Source organism: Nicotiana tabacum, chromosome 16, assembly GCF_000715075.1.
Source record: "Nicotiana tabacum cultivar K326 chromosome 16, ASM71507v2, whole genome shotgun sequence".
Lineage (NCBI taxonomy): Eukaryota > Viridiplantae > Streptophyta > Magnoliopsida > Solanales > Solanaceae > Nicotiana > Nicotiana tabacum.
In genome coordinates, this window is record NC_134095.1 from 138184154 (window position 1) to 138189837 (window position 5684).

Sequence of the window (5684 nt, forward strand, 5' to 3'; positions counted from 1 at the left end):
CCTCGGCGGAACGGCACCTCGACCGGCTCTCCACCTCGGTATACTCCATCATCTCACTCACCTCTAAACTACACGTGGCCTGATTCCTTTATAGCCAAGGATATGTAGGCAGCTTAGATACCAGAGCTCGGTCACATTCCCCTTTTCTCTTAGTTTTGGTTTCTTTAAAAAAGGGTCGGTTCAAAATACCTATCTAGTCGTTCTTTGTCCGAAAACGCTTCGCGTTTCCAGTCAAAGAGGGATAGCTGTAGACATGTGATTTTTTACCCTCCCCAAGATTTTTTATATTTTAGCATGTAAATATTTAATTTAGGCCTAATATAACTATTTCAACTATTTTTGACTTCTTTATTTTATTTTCGTCATAAAAATGGAAAATTACAAAAAAAAATATTTTTAGCTTACGTATCTTTCATAAATTTAAATAAAAAATATACAAAAATAGTACCTTTATTTTATCTTTACATAATCTTGAAAATACAAAAATACATAATAGTTTCATGTTAGCTTTTGCATTGTGTAGTAGTTTTATCTTATTTTAAAAAAAATCAATTAAGGTATTGGATCACAATTTCAAGAGCTTTAGAGCCCAATTCTTAGCCCAATTCAGATTAGTCCATTAAGCCTAGGGACTTAACACAAAAAGACCTAGGGACTAATTGGAAAATACACAAAAATAATAATCTTAACCTAGACTCTTCATAAAGAAAACACCATCAGCCGTTTTTCTACATTGAGGGACCTTTCATCTTCTCCAAGCAGACAAGAGCTTAGCCGCACACCCATGGCTGCTTCTTCTTCTTCATGAACAAGAGAGCATGGAACCAAACACAAAACCCTAACGCCTGAAATACACTGAAGAGAGATCGGATTAGCCGCAATACACCAAGGGACTTTTCTTCTTCCTCTTGAACAAAACCAACAGAAAATCTAGAGCTAGAAGTGAAGAAAATGCAGCAACAGTAACAGAGAAGTTAGAGCATTTTCCATATTTTCTTGAACGAAAAAGAACATAGCTGACCTCTCTTCTTCATCTTCTTAACAAGAATCCCAGGAACTCACCCTCACCCAAACGAGAAGCGAAACCAGCTGTAGAAAAGACCTCGAAACAGTCACGAGACCCCACGGACACGCTCATCTTCTCTGATGGAGTTCGACGAGTATTAGCCGAGTTTGTCGATGACGGTTCCGATCTAAGTTCATTCGAAAAACTTCTCCGTATTTTGGTTTAGAGTGTTTGCTGCTAGAGCGAGGCAGTCTGGTCAGAGGTTCATTGAGGGTCTATGGCGAGATTAGTTCGGTCCGCGTCCTGTTCTGATTTTGCTCCTAGAATTTCTGCTTGGAAGTTTGTTGAGAATTCTATTCAAGATTGTTTCAGGTTCGTCTCTCTGTTTATTTTCTTATTCCGTTTTGGTGATTGAATGAACACTCTTCCAATTCATAATAAGACAGCAAAATTTTGATGAATATTCAGCAAAAAATGGCAAGTTGGTATGTCAAACACAAAGTTGTTAGAACTAGCTAGTGTGCATGTATCAAGTAGCAGTAGATATAATATTAGGCTTATCTGAACTTTTAAAATTTTCACCTATTATGTCTTATTATCCAGTCATAATCTATATATGGATTTGAATGGAATTTCCTAAATTAGCGATAACAGTTTAGTTCCCAAAATGCCACGTTTAATAGCTGACGATATTACTGTCTTATTCTGAATCGTTAGTTGGGCTGTTGAATGGATGCTTTCTATGTTGGTGATCCTATTAAGTTCAGCTGTTTAAAGTAAATAGACAATTTGTTACTATTTGAGCGAAGTTCTGTCAATTAACGAAGACAGCATGATATCTTCATTTTTGTTGGATTTTTCTTTATTTAGAACTCAATGAATTGGAAAGTTAAAGAGAAGTGAAGGTTGTATAAACTGTTTACAATTTAACTCGTGCTAAAATTATTCATAAAATGTGAGTGGTGGATCACATTAAAAGGGATATTGGATTGATTATATCGGCATGAACCAATTTAGTTGCATTAGCTTGGAATTGAAAGGAATCGAGGCGTGCCATTTAGCGAATTTTTATGGCCCTCGCAAAGCTGCAAATGCGTTAGTTGCTTTAGGCGCGTATTTTAATAGTATTACCTTCCTAAACTCGGGTGTGCATTTCATGTGACCCAAATCAAATCTTAAAATGTTGAATAAAATATGTTTAGAATTGCGGGTGCATTTCATATGGTGCGATCCATAGAAGTGTTTTAAACGACGTTTAATCTTCTTTAAAATTGAATAAAAGCGGTTAAAAGCTAAAATGCATATAGGTCTAAAAGTGTTTTTAAAATTAAATAATTGAGCCAAAAATAACAGTTGAGAGACCGTGCTAGAACCACGGAACTCGGAAATGCCTAACACCTTCTCTCGGGTTAACAAAATTCCTTACCCGGATTTCTGTGTTTGCGGACCGTAAAACAGAGTCAATCCTTTCCTCAATTCGGGATTTGAACTGGTGACTTGGGATACTATAAAATTACCCCAAGTGGAGATTCTGAATCTTTTAATAAATAAATCCCGTTTCGATTTCCTTTAATTGGAAAAACTCCCTTATACATCTCTTTACGGGGGTGTAGGTAAAAAGGAGGTGTGAAAAGAGCTACCTTAGATTATACTCCTAGCAGAGTTATTTCATTTCTAAAGGCTCATCGAATGGCTGAGAAAGGGTGTGACGCGTATCTAGCTTATGTGAGAGATGCTAGTGTTGATACTCCTACCGTTGAGTCAGTTCGAGTAGTGAGGGATTATCCAGATGTATTTCAAGTGGATCATTCGGTAATGCCGCCCGATAGGGATATCGACTTTGGTATTGATTTGTTACCGGGCACTCAGCCCATCTTTATTTCTCCATATCATATGGCTCTACTAGAGTTGAAAGAGTTAAAGAAGCAGTCGCAGGAGTTGCTTGATAAGGGCATCATTTGGTCCAGTGTGTCGCCTTGGGGTTCTTCAGTCTTGTTTGTGAAGAAGAAGGATGGCTCTATACGCATGTATATTGATTATCGCCAGTTGAACAAAGTTAGAGTGAAAATTATGTACCCATTACCTCGTATTGATGACCTATTTGATCAGTTACAGGGTGCCAGAGTGTTCTCCAAGATTGACTTGTGTTCAGGCTATCATTAGTGGAAGATCCAAATATCCCGAAGACTGCCTTCAGGACTCAGTATGGTCACTACAAGTTCATTGTGATGTCATTTGGACTGACCGACGCCCCAGCAACATTCATGCACTTAATGCACAGTGTATTCCAACCCTATCTTAACTCATTCATCATTGTGTTTATTGACAACATTCTAGTGTACTCCCGCAGTAGGGAGGATTATGAGCATCACCTGAGGATTGTGCTCCAGACGTTGAGAGAAAAAAAGTTATATGCGAAATTTCTAAGTATGAATTTTGGCAAGATTCAGTGGCATTTTTGGGTCATGTAGTGTCGAGTGAAGGGATCAAGGTAGATACGAAGAAGATCAAAGTAGTGTAGAGGTAGCCCAGACCGTCCCCAGCTATAGATATCTGGAGTTTTCTTTGTTTAGGGGGGTATTACCGTATATTCGTAGAGGGTTCCTTATATATTGCAGAATCTATGACCAGGCTGACCAAGAAGGGTGATCCGTTCAGTTGGATAGAGGAGTGTGAGGAGAGCTTTCAAAATCTCAAGGCTGTTTTGACTATATCCCCAGTATTGGTATTGCCTACAGGTTCGGGGTCTTATACTGTATAATGGGATACGTCGTGTATTACTTTCAGCGCTCTGTTGATGCAAGAAGGTAGGGTGATTGCCAACGTGTCTAGACAACTGAATGTACATGAGAAGAACTATCCTGTCCACGAGAGTTAGTAGCTATTGTTCATGCCTTGAAGATTTGGCGGCACGATTTATACGGTGTCCCTTGTGAGATATACACTGATCACCGTCTGTTCAAATAGAAGGATCTTAACTTGCGTCAGCGGAGGTGGTTAGAGTTTCTTAAGTACTATGATATCACCATTATATATCATCCTGGGAAGGCCAATGTGGTGGCCGATGCCTTGAGCCGCAGGGCGGAGAGTTTGGGCATTCTAGCATATCTACCAGCAGCAGAGATGCCATTGGCATTTGATGTTCAGGCCTTGGCCAATCAATTTGTTAGATTAGATGTTTCTAAGACGAGTCAAGTTTTGGCTTGTGTGGTTCTCATTCTTCTCTTTTTGATCGTATCAGGGAGCTTCAGTATGATGACCCCCATCTGCTTGTACTTAAGGACACGGTTCGACACGGTCATGCCAAGAAGGTCACTATTGGGGATGATGGTGCATTGAGGATGCAGGGCAGGCTATGTGTGCCCAATATAGATGGTTTGCGTAAGCTGATCTTCAAGAGGCTTACAGATCACAGTACTCCACTCATACAGGTGATGCAAAGATGTATCAGAGGTTGAGGTAACATTATTGGTGGAGAAGAATGAAGAAGGACATAGTGGAGTATGTATCTCGGTGCCTAAACTGTCAGCAGGTGAAGTATGATCACAACGGCCAGGTGGATTGCTTCAAAAGCTAGAGATTTCGGAGTGGAAATGAGAGTGGATCACTACGGATTTTGTTGTTGGGCTTCCATAGACTCAGAGGAAGTTTGATGTAGTTTGGTGATTGTGGATATATTGACCAAGTGGGCTCATTTCATACCAGTGATGACTACTTACTCTTCTGAGCAGCTATCTTGAGTTTATATCTGCGAGATTGTCAGGCTTCATGTCTTGCTGGTATCTATAATTTCTAACTGGGGTACGTCGTTTAAATCATGGTTCTATAGGGCTGTACAACATGAGTTAGATACTCGAGTAAAGTTGAGCACAACATTTCACCCTCAAATGGACAGACAATCTGAGTGCACTATTCAGATATTGGAGGATATGCTCCGTGCATATGTTATAGAGTTTAGGGGTTCTTAGGATCAGTTATTGCCACTTGCGGAGTTTGCCTACAACAACAGTTATCAATCAAGCATTCATATGGCCCGTATGAGACTTTGTATGGTAGGGGGTGTCGGACTCCAGTGGGTTGGTTCGAGTCGAGCGAGGTTAGACTATTGGGTTCGGACTTAGTTCAGAATGCTTTGGAAAAGGTTAAAGTGATTCTGGATCGACAGTGTACAGCCCAATCCAGACAGAAGAGTTATGCAGATCGGAAGGTTCTCGATGTTGCATTCATGGTTGGGGAGCAGGTCTTGCTCTGAGTTTCGCCCATGAAGGGTGTTATGAGGTTTGGGAAAAAGGACAAGTTGAGCCCTACGAATATCAGGCCTTTAGAGATTCTTGAGAGGGTTGGAGAGGTGGCTTACAGACTTGAACTACCACCTAGCCTAGCTATAATTCATCTAGTATTCCATGTTTCTATGCTCCGGAAGTACCAAGTCGATCTGTCCCATGTGTTATATTTTAGCTCAGTCCAGTTGGACAAGGATTTGTCATATGTTGAGGAGCTAGTGGCCATTTTAGACCGACAGGTTCGAACGTCAAGGTCGGAGGACATTGCTTCAGTGAAGGTTCGATGGAGGGGTCAGCCGTTCGAGGAGGCAACTTGGGAGACTGAGCATGATATGCGTAGCCATTATCCTCATCTTTTCACCACCTCAGGTATATCTCTATGCTCGTTTGACGAC

General features: G+C 40.4%; 1 long non-coding RNA gene across 1 annotated transcript in view; it reads left to right on the forward strand.

Annotated features, from left to right (window-relative positions):
• Positions 1 to 1002: 1002 nt before the first annotated feature.
• Positions 1003 to 5684, forward strand: part of LOC142170772 (uncharacterized) — a 7596-nt gene continuing 2914 nt past the window's right edge. Inside the window, exon 1 of the long non-coding RNA XR_012700303.1 lies at positions 1003 to 1378. This is a non-coding gene — a long non-coding RNA (uncharacterized LOC142170772). The remainder of the gene's footprint in view (positions 1379 to 5684) is intronic.